This window comes from Cyprinus carpio, chromosome A23, assembly GCF_018340385.1.
Source record: "Cyprinus carpio isolate SPL01 chromosome A23, ASM1834038v1, whole genome shotgun sequence".
Taxonomy (NCBI): Eukaryota; Metazoa; Chordata; class Actinopteri; order Cypriniformes; family Cyprinidae; genus Cyprinus; species Cyprinus carpio.
Genome location: NC_056594.1, coordinates 14,955,108 through 14,973,912, shown reverse-complemented (window position 1 = coordinate 14,973,912; position 18,805 = coordinate 14,955,108). Strand labels below are relative to the sequence as shown.

Sequence of the window (18,805 nt, the reverse complement as noted above, 5' to 3'; positions counted from 1 at the left end):
ACATACATGCTTTATTACTACATATTATTTTATGAACTGCATATGTATGATTCTTTACTATTAAACACAAAATTGATAAGAACATCAGACAACTGCAAAATATAGAAACATTTTGACTAGTGGTCTCAGACATTGTAGACCCTGCTGTATATGATGGATATATTTTCATACCATATGTTAACATCCATTAGTGATCATCTAGAAGAGAGGGGAAAAAACAAACAAATAATCTTTTTTTCCAGGAGTGACAGAAGTAAAGAAGTTCATCAACCTGAAAAAGATCAAAATGCAAATGAGAAAACACACGCGCATGGGCACGTAAACATCGGCGTGTTTCTGCCCCAGCGCTGGCGTGTAAAGGAGCTTACGGCATTTCTCTTTTAAGAGGAGCTGAATGAGATGGGGGTGTTGGGAGGGTTGATGTGACAGACCCGTGGAATCCCAGCCTCTTTCTCCTGGCGCCTCGCACTAATCAACCCCTGTAATTTATGCAAAAAAATATGATTTATATTTAATTTCACTACACTTGCATTGTTAATTTGAGATGTAATTAACGCGTCGCCACGGCAACTAATTTCTCAATGCCGTAAATTATCGCCGCCTTTTCATCAAAATTCAGTTACTTTGGCTCCTGTGTGCAATGTACTGATGCAATTAGGTTACCAGGGCAACCCAAAAGTGTTCATTTTCTTTTGTATAATTGCAATGAGGCAGAAGTTTTTATAACTGAGAGTCATGTTGAGGTTTTAGGTGAACAAAGAGCACATACACATTATAGCACCTCTACAAAAGGGATGCGGTACAACAAATATGCCCTCTGCCATTTTTCACCCTGCTCTTTCTCTCTGTCACTCGCACACACACAGTGTATAATCCAGTGCGTTGACTTTACATCTATATCTGATTAAGTTTTCCCCTTTGGGCTGTGTGTCTTTTTCTCCAAGTGAGGCAATCTGTTTGTCAGATGTGCATGGATCTCGCCCGGCTTGCATGTATATCAGGCGCATATCTCTAGCACATCTCCTCCACCCCTCATCCTTTTGTTCCTGGCTGGAATATTTTAATGAAGTGGATCTAATTTGCTCTCAAGACTGAGGCCACCAGCATGCCTTGCACGGAGCATGCCCGGTGGTGAGGAGTAAATGGGCACGAGTCTCGTGCCACTCTGGCCCGTCTCCTATGCCCACTCATGCCTGCAGCCTCCAACCCCCCTCCCTCTGTGCTCCATAGAGACAAAATACCAGGTCATTGGCTTCTAAGCTCTGGCTAAATGAAAAGGTAATTCAATTAATAAGCAGGCATTTTGAATCTTTTTAACAGGAATTTTAAGTCTCTTTTAGAAGCAATTGCATTAAAAGAAGATATCACACAGCAAAAAAAAAAAAAAAAAAAAAAAAAAAAAAAAAAAAAAAAAGTATTTATTTTTAAACAGTTTTTGTATATCAGCTTTTGATATCTTCCCTAAAAAAGATGCATTTACTTGATAAATGTTTCTTAAAGAGTTTTAAGATAATATATTTTTAATTAATTTTATTTTTTTCAAAATATATTCCTGCTTATTGTTAAACATATAAGCAGGCATTCTGAGTATTTTATCATCAATTGTTATACAAGCAAATATTTGTCTTTTTTCTACTACAGTCATTCTTAAAACAAAATTAATTTAAGAGTTTTAGAGAATATATCTCAATTACATTTTTTTCTTACAACACTAACAATTTTTTTAAGTATAAGTATAATAATTTTAAGTTTAAATATAATACAAATTTATAAGTCTACATTTCTGGTATAAACAAGAAAAAAAATATGCAACATTGCTTCCTACTAAAAATACATTTTCAAAATTCAAGATACATTTGCTAATTTGTAAGCAGCCATTTTTTTCATATATTGTTAAACAAGCAGATATCACACTGAAAAAAACAAAACAATTTTTTTTTTACTAAAATCATCCTTAGAAAAAGATGAATTTAATTGACAAATGTGCATAAGATAAGAACTTTCAAAGAAAAAAAAATTCAGTAATTTTTTTTTCTTAGAGTGTATTATTATTATCATATTTCTTTTAAACAGTGATTTTTGGCAGTTTATCCACATGTTCAGAGACAGCTGTAGTTTGACTCCGAAGACTTGTTGGCCGAAAACCAACAGCCAGACCAACTCTACTTTTCTTAACCTCATAATTAGCTTTGGGTTTCCTCTCTTTCCTCCACATTCTCAACAAGCTGTCAGCATTGTTTATCCAGCTAAACCAAAGTTAACATTGTTTTAGTAAAGGATAAATACTGTATTGGTATTAGCATATTTTCCCATTAAACTTGTGTGTACACATCCTCTAGCTGGGTTTTAACCTGATCACAAGAACATATTCTCTTTACAAGAGATTTCACTCAATCTCCCAAGCATTGAACGCAGCTGTCAAGAGTAACCCTGACTTGTACTTAACACCCTTGATATTTCTGTTCTGTTTGATTCTGTGTGATTTTACCAAGGGATTGACTTGCCATATCCATGTCTCAAAATGAACGGGGATTGGGAAGGGGGGTTAAAGACATCTTGCCCTGCTCCATTGTTCCTGCTGACAGCAAACAAGCGATTACCTTTATTCGAAGAGACAGCATATTGCGAAAGGAAAGAGGCGATGGCCTCCCAGGACCCCCCTTTGAAAAACGCGGCCCCTTTAAAAGCATGTTCCGCACCACACCGGTGACACCATAGATTTCCAGCGTGACCGATCTCATGGAATATCTTTACTACTGAAGCCCAGTACTGAGAGACAAGTGAGCCGAGGAGATCTGTTCTTGTTTGAATGAAGTGGCTACAGCTTAATTACTACTGCTACCTTTTGCTCTTTGATCAAATGCTGTTGTTCTTTATGCCTGACATTCTCTCCATATGTGTCAAAACAGGCAAAAAACTCTTTCTGCCTAGTATTCTGCCTATAGATGTCTGGGGTTTGCAACAGAGATAGTAAAAAGCGCACAATTTTTTCAGATGCAATACACTTTAAGACTTCCTTTATAAGTTGATTTGAGACTTTTTGAGACTGATTTGTGTTGATTAACTGAATCGTGTTTATCAAAAAATAAATATAAATAAAAGCCTGTTAGTATTCATTATTCTATTGTTCCAAAACTTTTTGACTTGATTTTATGAGAAGTTTAGCAGATTGTCCTAGCTGCTCTTTTCCATAAAGTGAATGTGAATGGAGACTGGTGCGATCAAGCTCCAAAAAAGGCCAATATAGTACCATAAAAGTGATCCATATGACTTGTTGTGAGTCTTCTAAAGCCATTCAGACTGAAAACAGACTGAAATTTTAGTTATTTACAAAAAAAAATCTTGCCTTGAAAATGTTCTTTGTATAGAAAAGAGCAGCTCTTCTTCTTAACATCTTTCTACATTCAGCAGAAGAAAGAATGTCAGATGGGCTTCAAAAGACATGAAGAGTGTGAGTAAATGATGACAGACTTTTCATTTTTGTCTGAACTGTTCCAATGAGAAATAATGTGCATTTGAAGAACATTAGTTTTTGTGAAATATGTAATGGAAACACACCTATGAAAACTGGATTATACTTGTTTACTTACTGGAGTCTGAAGCAGTATTTGCTTTTGTCACATTTATTCCCATTTTACCAGCGCAAGGGGCCCAGGAAGACGAGTTACCAAGGAACACAAAATTTTAATTAGTGTATTTTAATCATTCAGGCTTTTCAAGCTAATCCACAGACCCCAGAGAATTCCCAAGATGCAGCTCTGTGCTGCTTTACCATTTATTGTTGAGTCTATTATAATTACTGTTAGCAGGTGGGGGCTGGGAGGCCTTTATTATGTTTTTCCATCTTTATTATAATTACTTAAAAAAAAAAAAATTAAAGGATGCTGTTTCATTAAGTTTAGAGAGGATGCCATTTCAACCCTTCTTTTTCTCTCTTCATGTCATTGCTCTTCCTGCCTCTGCGTTCGCTGTAATTCTCTGATATTTATACGTTGCACAGCTTTATATGAAACACATATAAACAATAAAAAAAGCAAAAGCGGAAGGAAGAAAGACGCACTTAATTAAATGCTTTTCTAGGGGTGCTTTGTAAAATCCATCTAATGCTCTGAAAACTCAACATGCATGCATCCTCTAAAATCCAGTTGTTTCAGCTCGTAATTGGAGCTCGATCAGATTACGCAGGCAGGCGCTAGAATATATTTTCTTCATTTTCTCACTTAGAAGTGAATAAAGATAAGAAATCATGAGTGAGTATTTAAGCCCCAAGCTTTGTGTGTTCTACAGGGATTTTTGGATCTTCTTGTATGGTATTTAATGCTACTGTCTTTGCAGATAGTGGTAGTGTTGTTTGATGAAAGTCTTCTCATAGTAAATAATTAAAATTCATAGAGAGTTTTTTCTTGGGCCGCTCCGTTGAAGTGCTGTCCTCACTGAAAGTTTTTCATGGCAAATGATGTAAACAAATAGCTCCCATGTGTGAAGTGTCCCTCTTTACTCTTTTCCCTCTCCCTGTTCCGTCCCTTTCCTTCGTTCCCATTAAGCAGACTCAATCCTAAGCTGCATGTGTACACAGAAATACATACTTAACATTTACCATTCCTTCTAATATGCTGGTTGTATTATCCAATACATTCCCAGTGTTTGTAAGGACGCAATAGAATGGTGTACTGTAAGTACAAAGGTGAGGATGTCAGTCAATTAATTTCATATGCAAATATCACTATAATTGTTGTCGTTTAGATTTCAGATGGCCAACATTCTATCAGTGTCTATCTAAGTCAATGGGAGATTTAAAATGGGAGATTCCAACAATGAACATTCTATCATCAACAAAATGTCTAAGCTGTGTTTTTTTTCTCCATATAGTTTTATATTTTTAAGTATTTTAAAAATGTTCCTGTGATGACAAGGCTGAGAAATCATTCTGATTGGCTGAATGGCATGATAGATGTTTTTCCAAATTCTTTAACGAATTGAAAGTTTAAAAGAACAGCATTTATTTGAAAAATAAAGTTTCCATAACAAAAGTCTTACTCTCACTTTTGATCAATGTATTGCATCTTTGCTGAATAAAATTAATCTTCTAATATCTTTTGAAATATAGTGCACAGGTCATATGGACCTTTTTCTTTTCTTTTTTAAACAATGCTTTCATGGTGCTATATTGTGCTTTCTGCAACTTAAGGATGAGTAAAAAAAATAATAATAATAACAAATTTATTTGTTTGTGTGTGAATTATCTTTAAATTTGTGTTAAATTCATGAAAGTGAATCACAAGTAAATGATTGTGGTCTGTCATTGAATCTGAGCAGTGAAATGTGATTGGTTGGAAGTTTCTAGTTCAGATGACTAATGTAGATCCACTGCCTCATGTTTTGAATTCTTGCATGTCCAATGTGTATTTAGCACCAAATCATAGGGCTATTCTTGGGCCCCTCAGAAAGCCCTAGCAGCGCTCTGCTGTTGAGACTGGCAGTTTTTTTGTATTTTCATGGAAAATTCCACATCTCCCTATGAGCTGCATTTCATAAGCAGGAATACGTTTCAGGACAGATCCTGAGAAAAATTAATGGACCTTTGCGGTGAGCGAAAGGCCACCACAAGGCAATTACAGTGTCTTTGTGAAGTGTCAGGATTTTGGAATTATAAAATCACACTGGATTGGCAGCAGTAATTATGCTGGAAAGAAGAGCTCACCTTTACTGATATTTAACAATTTACAGCTTAATTTGTAGACCTCTGCATTCCTTTCTACCCTAAAGCCTGTAATGATTTTGTAAGGTTTTAGCATGCCTCAGTCGATTCTGTTTTTGGATCATTTGTGTTCAAACTATGAATCTAATGGCGTACTTGCTGTTGCAGTCATTTACACACTAGCATCCAATCTGTCTCTCGAGTGAGTTATTCATTACAAGACTTGCCTCTCTTTAAATTAATATGACTACATTAATAGTCCACAGAGAGAGTCCACAGAGAATCTGCCAAAAACCACAATAAAGCAAATTTCTAACAGAAAAAAAACATGAAAATGAGGGTCTTCCGTACTGAAAAAAGCCACCTGTCTTATGTGGTCTGTCTGAGCCCAGTAATGGACAGATGATTTAGACAGGGTCTGTTTTGGGTGGGGATGTTCAGACAACAGTCTGTTTGTGTTTGATGTGAGCTTCATTACATGAACTGTGTGGTGGGCTTATCTCCTGTTTTCATAGATTACAATCAAAGGAGGTTTTACAGACTTCAGCCTCTTTAAATCCAGCAGTTGTTACTCAAAAGTTGAGCTGGTGAAAGAGGAGTTAAACTAGACTAAACTGCAGTGTTATTGTAGTGTCAAAATATTGACACTTGCAAAATATTTTATTTTACTTTATTATTTTATTTTATTTTTTATGCAGCCACGCCATGATCTTGACATGGTGCTGTTCATTCATTCATTTAATTTGTAATCTAGCTTAGAATGTGTCATGTTAAACCTTTTAAAGTTCCATAGAGCTGTTTATTATTGTTAGTTAGTTAGTATTCCGGCTTAGAATCTGCTATTTGTTAAATCTTGTAATTTATTCATTCTAAAGAGCTGTGCAGATATTTATTTATTTTGTTTGTTTGTTTGTTGATTATGTGGTCTGTTTATTTTGGAAATTTTAATTTGGAATTCTGACTCGAAATCTATAATTTAAGTTGTGAAAGAGCTATGTATTTGTTTGTTTGTTTGCTTGCTTAAATATTGAGTTGGCTTTGTTGGCAATCAAGGTAAATCAACAGTATGCACAAGACCTTTATACAAGGTCAGTTACAGAGGCACAATTGTTTCTGACCTCAAAGTGTGTTCTATTGATTCATTGAACCTCCACTTCCAAAAACAAGTGGATCACAGACTGGTTTTCAGGAGTAAAAGAGCTGTTTCAAGGTTCTGTGGCATACAGTCATCCCACTCAGAAAAAAAGAAGACCTTTTAAAGCAAAACTCAAGTCTATTTTTCCTGTCTTGGTTATTGTGTTGAACATTTAGGGGTTTCCATAATGTACTGTTCCATAAGTAAGGAATATGGTATAACAATTAGTACATTAGTGCCAAGTCTCATACACGATAGTGTGATTTGTGATGTTGATGTTTTTCTGTGGCACCTCAGGGAAGTGCAGACAAACATGCAATTAGCATTGGTCTCGGCACAGGAGGGGTGTGCTACATGGAAATGCAGAGAATGGCATATCTTGAACAGGGACTGAAATCTGTCATAGGAAGATGTTTGTCAGCATAGGAGTCAGACCCAGGTGTGACACTTAACAGGGACATTTCAATGTGAACAATTCCATCACAGTGCTATTTACATTATTGCTTATTATGCCTGCAAAGGATTTTGAGAATAAGCATTTTAAGTCAAAATGATATTAGACTTTATTTTCTTACCACATGTTCCTGCTCTTATTGTTCATTACAAAATTGTAATCTTTCAAAAAAAGTGTTTAATTAAAAAAAATATATATATATATATATACATATATTTACTTGGATCAAACCAAGTAAAAATATATGTGAGCATTTTCTAGAGTTTTCCTGCTGACTGTAAACCAACGAGGTCAGAAAAATCCCCCTTGAATGACCTGTTTTTACATCAACACTGACCCCAACCCAGTTACGCTCTGAACTCTGTTTGAACGGTTAACGTAGAAATCTGGAGTGAATTAACTTAAAATTACTTGCAATGATCTTAAAATCCTGCGCTGGTTTTGTAGTGGCTGTAAATTAATTTCAACAGGGAGCTTTGGAGTCCTTAAAGAGACATGGCCAAAAAAATAACAGAAAAACCAAGAAGAAAATGAATGAGTGGAAGAGTGGGCCGCATAATGCTTCTGGCTAAGCCAGTCCATGTCTTAAATGAAGAGAAAAAGAAATTAGGCTTAACTGAAAACATATGGTATCGCGCTGGGGAAGAGGTCTGCTTAAGAGGATCATGGCAGGGTAATAAAGAGAGACAGGAAAAGGGCACGTGTGGCGGTTTGGGTGCAGGATGGGGATTTCTTTTTCTTTCAGAGCAGTGATACAGGCTGAGCTCCTGTAGAGGGCCAGTAGTGCAAAGTGAACCATCTTAATCATGGTGCTTATCATTAAACATTCAACCACACACACACACACATATGCAGTTGGGCCTTAAAGTGACATAAGCCTCAAAACCAACACAATGCCATATTCCCTATTAAAATTTTATGTCTCTAATTATTACCATTAAACTAGGCACCCTTGTTGCACCCTATGTAATTTTGTAATTATAATTAGGATTTCTTGATCTTGTCTTGTTCCTTGTTCTCCCTGATATGACTGCTGAATTGAAATGCGTGTCTAAGTTTAATAATGACGCCCCTCTGGATAAAAATTCATACGACGCCAATTATTCTCTTTTTCTCAACAGATACATTTTATATAGCTTCTTCGTGATGTTGTCAGCCTTTCTTTGCTGAGAGTAGAATTTATTCATCTTGAGTTTTCATGATGCTTAGACTAATTGAAAACACCAACCCTCTTTTTGCATTTATATTTATATGTTCCAGCCTTTTGGTTTAAAATCCTTTAAAGACAAATACTGTTACATTAATTAATTAATATGTATTTTTTTATTGTATATTAATTATGTATTACTTATATAATAGCAAATGAAATGACTGGTGCTAATAATAATAAATGAATATGAAATTAATAACAATTTAAATTAAAATGTAAAATTATTATAATTGTAGTAGCATTTTTAATTTAATATTTAATAGCAATTTTATTGGCCAATACAGGTGTTTTATTTGTTGGTCATTGTTGGTTTGAGCTCTATTACGTGCATTTAAATTTACACAAACAAGGCCAGAATAATATAATGTAAAACTGACTGTTTTCACACAGGTTTCCTGAACACTTTTCCCAGTCTGCAAATGGTTGAGGCATCATGGTGTATCAAGCCTTTTTTTAAGCCTTTGAGGTCGATACAAGTCATTTGCTGTTGGTTGGTTAATCATTGTTAACTAAATTAGTTTATGGTCTCACTTTATCAGACAGTCTAAGCCTGGAGAACTGAAAGCTTCCCTTACAGTCTTTAATGCATTCATTGATGCAGTCGTAGAGACTGTAGTGTCACCTCCTTTTTAGTTTGAAGCTCCTCTACATTAAATGCGAGCCCTTATAAGACCCAGAGGGGCTCAGCAGTCTATTTTTCAATGATGCTGTCAGACATGTTGCTGGTTCCCCAGGAGAGAGGCAGAGTAATCAGCCTTTTCATCTCCAGAGGAGAAGAGCCAGGTTCAGTGTGACGCTGTCACTTCCACTGGCCCAGCCAAGACTCACTTGTGTGCACATACGCTCCTCCTAGGAAAACCGTTGGACTCTAGAAACTAGAGTCTTGGTGTGATGTTTGTTTTCTGGGATGCTCCATTTTGACATGTGGAACGATTTAAAACCAGCGTATTGCAGATCTGCAGCACATTAAGGGATTTGTTTGTTTTTAAATTCTGAATCATGAAGGTTTTAGACTAAATATCACGCATTTTCTGTTGATAAATATTGAGTACATCTTCATAGTGATTGCCTTTTGTCTAAAGCAAAACACATTTGGAGATTGAAAACGAAACATTTTTTCAGTCTTCAGACAAAACACCTGAAACCTATCACATTTGTTTCTTTTTATTGTTATTAGAAGCAGTTTGGAAGTAAATTGCATAACAGGAACATGGCACCTGGGTTTATAAATGCAAGTGGCTTCAGGCTTAATACCTAGCCAAATGCCAGTTTAGCTGAAGATCAAAACCAAGACTTGTCTTATTAAAGAGCAAATTGCTTTTATGGCTTTAATTCACTTTTTCTTTTCAAAAGGTACATTCACAATCCCTTTCCTTTGTGTAGGTGTTGGAACAATTGTTCTGTTCTGCGCACCTCCCTAAAATAGCAGACGTACCGGGCTTGTAAGAAAATTAGCGAATTTAATTTCCTTGAGTAATGGAAATGTCATGCACCATTTAATAAAAGTCCATGAAAAAAAGGCAACATTCTATGCAGTGCAGATAGCTGAGCCCCATGGATTTGAAAGTTACACTATTTCTTTGTTTGATGTTTTCTCACAGTTTTGTTCTTTTTTTTCTCTCGATTTGATTTCGAATTAATCTGAACAGCTTCGAGGTAAATATGAAAATGAAAATTGTTTGGTGTCCCCCCCGAAACTCACAGCACAGCAACTTGAGCGCGCAGATAACTGCCTCCTTTTAAAGCGTGAATTATTTTACCTTTATGAGTTTGTCTCATCTTCAAGGTCAGAAATGTAATTTTTGCTCTTTCAAAGGGTTATAACCTTAAAAGGGAGCCTACATCCTAGGTGATTAATGAGAGACTACTGCATTTGATGTTCAACGCTGACATTTTAAACTTTAAATATTTTATATGCACACCTAGAAAAAAAAAAGAAGATATGCATTCATGTGGAATAAACGGTATTGCGGAGAAGAAAGGCCTGGCCGGGTATCATTTTAATAGAACAGTTAGAGTGCAATGGTTTTTCTTGGTGATTTTTATTTGAGGTTTTTATGTGTGTGCAAGCTGATTTAAAGGCACACTAAATCATTGGGGATGGGGAGTAGTGGATTATGCATTTAATCAAGTAGCAGGCCTTGGAAAAGTGGCTGGCCGAGCCACTAGGGCATCAGCTTTAGGCTCCGGAATGCTTTGCCTGCCCTTTGAGTCTTGTTTGAAAGAAAAAAAAAACTACAAAGCCATTTTCACCTCTGTCTGAGGTGAAATAAACTCTGGCCGAGATGTGAGCGAGGGAGAGAGTATCCTCCAATGCACCGGATTACTTCTGCTTCAAATTTACTGTAGGATTTTCCGCTTTTTCATGATGTGCACTAGTCTATTAGTTAGCAAAGAATGAAATTGGGCCGATCTGTTTGTTATTAAAATTTCTCGCCCTACCGCATTTGTTTTAAAAAAAGCTTTTAGTGGTCTGGAAAGATGTGCAGGCCTGTGCCCATCATCGCATCTAATACGCTTTTTATATGTGGCATAATAAAAGCCCGGAGAATGAAAACCTGCTACCTGGTATAAGAATACTGCAGTTAGCCATAAAAGCCATAGCAATCTGCCTTTCACACAACCGCTGCCTCAATCTCACATAGACAGTCTCGACCATCATTCAAATATCCAATGAAGATCATTTCACAGAACTGTATCACAGGGTCAGAGCTAGAAAGGCAAGAAGAATGTGTGCAGGGCACCTTGTTTGATGCGGGCTGGTTGACGGGTAAGACCACAGTGATTTCCTGTTCATAAAACATTCCCATTATTGCTGGTCCATTGAAAATTAATATGTGCTTAATGCTTGATGACTTGCATTTTCCTGCAGGACAACAAAGCTTTTAGCTCACTGGTTAATTTATACATGACAGTGCTTAGCCTGACACTGCTGTAAAAATGCATGAGGCCTTCATTACAGTGGCCTCAAATTAGCGGGAAGCAAGATAGAAGCTACGGAAAGTTCTGGAATGTTCCACAGTGATCTATTATGCTTCCAAACATTTCTGTTTGTTTAGATTGATTAGCTGTGAAAAGCTGTTTCTGCCTCAGAATACAACATAAAATGAAGTTTAAAGTAAGTCATTGTGATCTATAAATGGACACTGTTAGATAGAAAGTCACAAAGTTGTAAATGTAAGATATGAAGTTGCCATTGTGAAATAGAATTGTGCAATTGTGAGATATAAAGTTGAATTGGGAGATATAAAGTTGGCAAGATTTTAAAAATGTTTTTGAAAGAAGTCTCTTATGCTCACCAATGCTGCAATTATTTGTTAAAAAAAAAAACAGTACTAAAAGTATTAAAAAGACTTTTAAAAAGTACTGACCCCAGGCTTTTGAACTGTATTGTACCTCTAAAGTTGCCCTTGGGATATATAATGAAAAATTTTGATGTATACAATTTTGAGATATTAGGTCACATTGCAAAGTATAATGTTGCCATTGCAATATATAAAGTCACATTGTGAGGTATAAATAAGTTATCTCTCTCTCTCTCTCTCTCTCTCTCTCTCTCAATCACATTGACTGATGGCTCTCAAATCACATGTTTGCAGCAAAGTGACAAATTTTTGTCAGCCCTTGTCGGAGAGAGAATGGCATTATCGGGAGCAGCTTGTTTGGAGATGCGTAAAACTGCTAAACCCACAATTCATGAGAGATCTGTTTGCAATCTGCCCTGGCTGCTAACTGCTAAGCAGTGTGCAGTGGAGCATTATAGGCCACTTCAAGGAGAGGAGCAAGTGATTACATCCTCAAATAGCTGCCTTGTCTGTTCCAACCTCTTTAGAGGAGAAAGAACATAGTGAGCTGAAAGACATTATTTTTATAGCACACACACCTCGTCATGCAACAGCCGTTTTAGCAAGAAGCAGGTTTAGCCTTGTTTTAGGGTTAATCTTGCTGTATTTAGATGATATCACTGAGGTATTCATTCATAAGAAAATGTTTTTTTGTACCTAAATCATTTTTGTGTTTCAGTATACACTCAGTCTTGTGCCGATAAGTCATTTGTCAGAGGCTGTTCGATGTCTTAAGCTTGACAGCTCTGCCACTGCTGCTCCACTGATAAAGTGTGTTTTTCAAGACCATTATTTCCAGTCTTCCAATTACATGCTAGTTAGTTTTATAGACTGAGGCTGGCTTAAGAAACAATGCTAAAACAGCTGCAAATTGATCATTCTGTACTAATTTGTTACTTTTTCTTCTCAATGTAGAATCCTTGAGGGTGTTTGCATTGAATGCTCACATATTATCAGTTGGATTACCTGATTAACCCTTTCATTGACTACAGAGGTGCACTGTTTCATTTGCATTTTTTTGTTTTGTGAAATAATAGGGTTCTGTTGCTTTAAAAGTGGACTGGCTGTTTTATTCAGCTGGCTTTGTGGGAAGGCCACATCTTTTGTCTTAAGTCAATCACTGTATATTGTATATTACTTCATACATTAAAGCTATAGGATGATGTAAACAGCAGATTATATTGCACTGTCCATTAAATGTTTTTAATAGTGAAGTTGCATTAGAGATTTTTTTTTTTTTTACAGTAATAAATACATCACTTATTGAAGAACTTTTTAGTAGAGGCCAAACTGCATTAGTACATTGACCATTAGGATACAGGAAACACACATACATCTAATGTATATCGTGTCTAAAAAAAAGAAACAAGCATTTTGTGTTCTATTCAGACTGAAACAGAGAGCGTTTCAGAAGGAGATAAGGAGAGGACTGTTTATCCCGAAGCTCTTGCCGCTCAGTGTCGCCCGCTCTGATCTATGCGCCCCCTTTTTTATCCCGAAGGTATTGATTTTATGTGTAGTGTGGTATTTAGGAGATTCAGAGTGAATGATGATATGTGACAATCAGTCACAGCAATTAGTGTAACTGTTAAGAGCCCTTTTTGTTTTCTCTCACCCATACAGAATGTCACAAATAAATCCTCGCTTGCATTTGCATATTAATTGGATCGGAGACGTCAAGCATCTTTCATTAAGCAAAATGATCTGCATATTTGGAGACATAAAATAGTTTATTTCGACGTGGGAAAAGAAGTCATTGAAAATTGACCGCACATATGATGTAAACTTTGTTGATGGAGCCTGACAGCTTAACCCCTTAGGTGCCAGCTGTAACTGTGGTGATGGCCTATTGTTATTGAGACAAAGCTGTAATTGCAATGTGCAGAATTGGGCATTGTAGGAGCCTAAATGAGACATCGCTCGGAACAAGTTTCATATTGCGTGCATGTTTAAATATGCCTTTTCGGTGCTGTTGTTTAAACAGGGCTCAGTCGATGTTTTTAGTGTCAGGGGAGGTGAATGAAAATAGTTCAAGCCAATCAAAAGCTGGGCATTTCAAGTTATCGCAATGTAAGTATTTCGGTCAATTAGATGAGTTAATGTGCAAAATCAGCGCTGAAAGAAAAAAAAAGACATTATTTCGAGTGATTAACTGATCTTCGGGTCACAATGGAACGCAAATTATCTGTTTCTTTGTATCACCCTGCGCAGTTTGTTTAACCCTACCGCTTATATTCTCTCCTTTTAAATGTGTCAGATGGAAAGCAAATATAATGGAGGACTAATTTGAGATGGCAATAGAAATGGACCTGGAGGGAAAAGACTGTTGTGTGTGTCAGACGTTGCAATGCTTTTGTTTTCTTCCAATGCATTCCATTCTAAAGGGAAAATCGACACTGGTTTTGGTTCGATATGATTAAGGAAGAGAGAGGACGGTAATGGAAGGGCTGTGTATCACGGGGTCTACATGTTTAGGGGCTAGACTTGTGAATAATTTGATTAGGTTGCAGGGGAATATATCTGAAGGATTATGTAAATAGCCTTGCCCCCATGCAGAATTCTTTTGAACTCCTCAGAAGTCGCATCTGCCAGGGTTGGCTGCCAGACAGGATGGCCGCCTTCGCGTTGCCTGATTCCTCTGTGTTACAGCGAACTGTTTAAAGGTCATATTGAGAACAAACAATGCTGGCCCTGATACAGCTTAGAGGACCTCCGTCTTGACTCAAATTTATCTTTTGTTGATTAAAAATGAAGAATGATTACGGAGAATGCATAAACATTCTTCCGCTTTGATACGTTTATTGTCCTGGAATAATTCGTCTTCATCATCATCTTAGTGCATTTCCAGCTTTAATACGCTCTTTAGTGCAACACATGTATATTTGGAAGCATTTCCCACTCTCGTTTCACTTCTTTGATTATGAGATTTTTCCCTTGGCCTTATTTGGTGCATTTCTGGGTGTGTTTGTATGGAGCTCTATGGCAACCAAAGTCAAGGTGACCAAGACCATGTTGAACACATTAGATTAGCAGAACACAGAAGCAGAGACAATGCAGCTTGCACAAAATGCAATTTATCTGGTGCCTGATTGTGGGCCTTTCAGAAAGCAGCCCTGCTCTCCTGCCTGCCGGTGGATTTATTGCAGAGTAAGTCTTACTGTGGCTGTGTGCTGCTTGCTTTGCTGAATAAGTAGTTGGAAGAACATTTTGGCCTGTTAAGGATTAAAGAGAATATGTGTTGAGGATTCCAGGACAGGAATGTCTGTGAACAGAGAAATTAAGACCCTACTCGGAGGGAGCCACTTTTTTTTTCCTTATTAAGAAACTTCCTTGAAGTGAAATACACATTTTTTCTCTGGTGTTAGGCTGTTTATATTGTTGCTAGAGCAGTTACTATGCAGAGCAACTGGCCATGTTTATCTTGAGAGGTGAGGAAAATGCTGTGTCAAGACTGGTTTGTAACTTAATTTATACATACTGTGATGTTCTTTTGAATGAGGAATAAAGTAGTTTAGCAAGATAAATATGAAAAATAACCACACTCTTTTGAATGAGGAATAAAGTAGTTTAGCAAGACGTTTTAAAGCAGAATCACAAAATAACCAAAACCTAAAATAGACTGCCATTATTATTTTTAAAATTATGTATATATTAATATTACTATTATAAAAATTATCTATCTATCTATCTATCTATCTATCTATCTATCTATCTATCTATATCTATCTATCTATCTATCTATCTATCTATCTATCTATCTATCTATCTATCTATCTATCTATCTATCTATCTACATACACACACATACATATATACTGGTATTACTACACTCGTAGGGACATTTGGTACTCATAATGTAGGGAATACCAGGCACATGCATGTATATGTTTATTTATAACTCTGTGTGATTTTTCAGCAAAATGTAGTTTCTTATTTCTTTCTTCTGAATCACAGGTAAGATGTGACCTGGAGGTTTTGTGGGATTTGCTCATTTAGTTGTTAGTTACTGGCAGCATCAGTCCCCACATGATCAGTTTCCAAAACAGCTAAATGCCACTAATTTTGGCAGCTGGTTTGAAGTGCGGCTCCTCCCAGGCAGCACGTTAAATATCAGTGATAATTTATACTCCCCTCTGTGCTGTGGCCGGAGCTGCACTTTGCGTTAGAGCACATGGCTGTTAAGAAGGGAAGTGTTAAAGAATGCTTCATAGAAACTGCTCTGGGGCTTGCCAGTGTTAAAAGTAATCGCTTTGGCAGACGCTATATTTGAAACCTTCAAACGCGTCTAAATTTACATAAAGCAGAAAACCTGAGAACTGTTAAGCTCAGTGTTCTCTGTGTTGCCAAGCGCTCCGTCTGTCCCTGTCGTTCAGTTGGTGCGATCAGGGGTGTATTGCACAAGTGTCTTTCCTGTATGTGAGTATGCCCCACTCACTGCTGCATGAATTCTGGGACTTTTCTTACACTCTCTCTGTGTTCGGGTCTGGGGTTAGGGTCTGTCTGTACCGGCAGTGGTCTTGCAGCAGCTGTAGAATGCAGTCATTGCTCTGTCAGGAAGAGGGGCGTATACTGAAAAGAGTTTATTAACTCATTCTGCTTATGGATATCTCAGTTGTTGAGCTTGAGAAAAGCACTGGCGGGTTGAGGTCTCTGTTGAAGTGGTCGCAGTGACTGTGAGTGATTTAAAGGGGACAGCTGGATAACAGCATTTTTATTCTTTTTTTATTCTATTTTAAGCCTGCCTTTTCTGTTAGGAGAGCTCTTTGTGCAGTTGCTGTATGTTGCTCTTTGGCTTATTTCTGTGTGCTGGGTGTGAAGTTTAAATAGGAGGGGGAAATATGAGTGGACTAGCTGTTTTGTTAAAAACTGAAAAAAGAAAAAATATTTGGAAAAAGGGTTAGGGTTAGACAAGGCTACATTTATCTGCTTCCTTTTCAAAATCTCAATTAAACATGGAAAGAAAAACAGAATTTCTCAATAAGGGTCAGGGAGCATTTCTTCTGATTGGAAAAGAATGGAACTAACCATTCTTTTTAACTGTAAAAAAATTTCAACTTTAAAATCTAAGCTTAATTTCTAGTTAAACCACAAATGACAGAACTTTTACAGAGTTTTGTTTGAGCATTCCAACTGGATTTCATAGTAACCAATGGTGTGGTTTTGGGGCGGGGCTATCTGTTTGGTTGACCAATGACAGTCAGAGAGAGGGAAATTAACCTTTTTTGTTTCATTTTTGTTTTTACATTTGATCACACTAGTGGCACATATTACATATTTAAAAAGTAAATACAAACTGTGCAAAAAGTGGTCCATGTATATAGCACGACTGTTTTAAACATAATATGTTGAATAAGAAATGTTATAAGAAGAAATGTTATTTGAACACCAAATCATGTGACACTGAAGACTGGAGTAATGGCAACAGAAAATTCAGCTTTGCCATCACAGGAATAATCAAAAATAAATATATAAATATATTAAAATTAAATCAGTTATTTAAATTGTAATAATATTTCACAATATTCTTATTTACTGCATTTTTGATTAATTAAATGCAGCTTTAGTGAGCATCTTTCAAAAATGAATGGTAATGGTAGTGTTGGTCTAGCTGAAAGATCCCTCTTCAGCACCACATGTGAGTATGTGTGTATAAAATAATAAAGGAATCATCGTCAGAAGTCATCTGGATAGTTGTTCATGCTTTGCAGCTGCATGTGTGTGTGTGAGGCAAGATATAAAGGTATTATTACCCCTGAGAGGTGAAAGGTCAGGCATTAACTAAACTGCTTGCTTAGAGCTGTGCACTAGAGATCTCACTCCTCTGGCCCTGAAAATACTCCAGTGACTTGTCTAAATAATCAGGCAGTCCTCTAGCATAGATAACAGCACTGATAAATAAACACCAGACGCAGACAGTTCTATAAGAGCATGCAGCCATACAGTTCTTCAAAGCGTGAGGATTTGTAGCATGTCAAGTGCTCGGACCCATTTAAGGGGTTAATTTGTTTCTCTGGTTAGTGCTGCGTGGGACTACCTTTGGTCCAGAGTGCTTTTCTCCTATTATGTTTTTTGACCTTCTAAAAAGGAACAGTCGGTTTCGACCTCATTCATGAAAAAGGGGAAAAACAATGGACTGGGTGGGTTAAGGAAGTCACATCATATCAAAATGAGATTAGAAACTAAAGAAAGGGCATTTAAAAAACCTCTTGACATTGAAATAAATTGGGAGGGAAGCATTAGTTGTTTGCAAGATTATTAAAGTGCCAAAAAATCTTTTTCCATAAGAAGTATCTAAAAATCCTTAAAATGATAGTTACTTGAAAAGCAAAATTACACAAAATGTGTAATATGCATAAGTTTAGCATAAATATAAATCTAATAAAAAATTTAGTGAGCTTTATGCTTAGAAAAAAACCTTAATATAATATAATATAATATAATATAATATAATATAATATAATATAATATAATATAATATAATATAATATAATATAATATAATATAATATGCAATTTTTTTTTTAAATATTTGCTACCCGAATTGTTTTGTCCCTTGTGTTTGTGATGAATATTATTTATTAGACTATTTCCAGTGGGTTCAATGTCAGCATTTTAACACTATGTACTACTTTGTTGTTTCAGGAAAATATACTGGGATCTGTAGGGGGCAGAGAGAAACAAAGACAGAGATGAAGAGAGCACATTATCACACATAGTCAAAAGATCACCAAATGCTTCAGGTCCCATATTAGGTAATGAATCTTCAGCAGAAAGCCAGTTAATGAGAAATATATCGACACACTGGTGTTACTGTGGACCTGTAGCAGGAACAGAGTAACATCTGCTTACGTGCTAGAAGCCTGGATATGAGATGGACTGAAAACAGAAGCTGTTGTTTATAAAAGAGAAGTTTGAAAGAGACATTTTTAGCTTCAGGTTTAAACACATATGAAATAAAAATCACA

General features: G+C 36.4%; 1 protein-coding gene across 5 annotated transcripts in view; it reads left to right on the top strand.

Annotated features, from left to right (window-relative positions):
- Nucleotides 1-18,805, top strand: part of LOC109048443 (zinc finger protein castor homolog 1-like) — a 191,336-nt gene that overhangs the window by 61,645 nt on the left and 110,886 nt on the right. Inside the window, exon 1 of one of the 5 annotated variants that reach the window (XM_042713325.1) lies at nucleotides 16,060-16,514. The exons of the other annotated variants lie outside the window; for them this stretch is intronic. The gene's annotated coding sequence lies outside the window, so the exon portion shown is untranslated. Of the gene's footprint in view, nucleotides 1-16,059; nucleotides 16,515-18,805 lie in introns of those variants that run through there. 5 annotated transcript variants of the gene reach the window in all.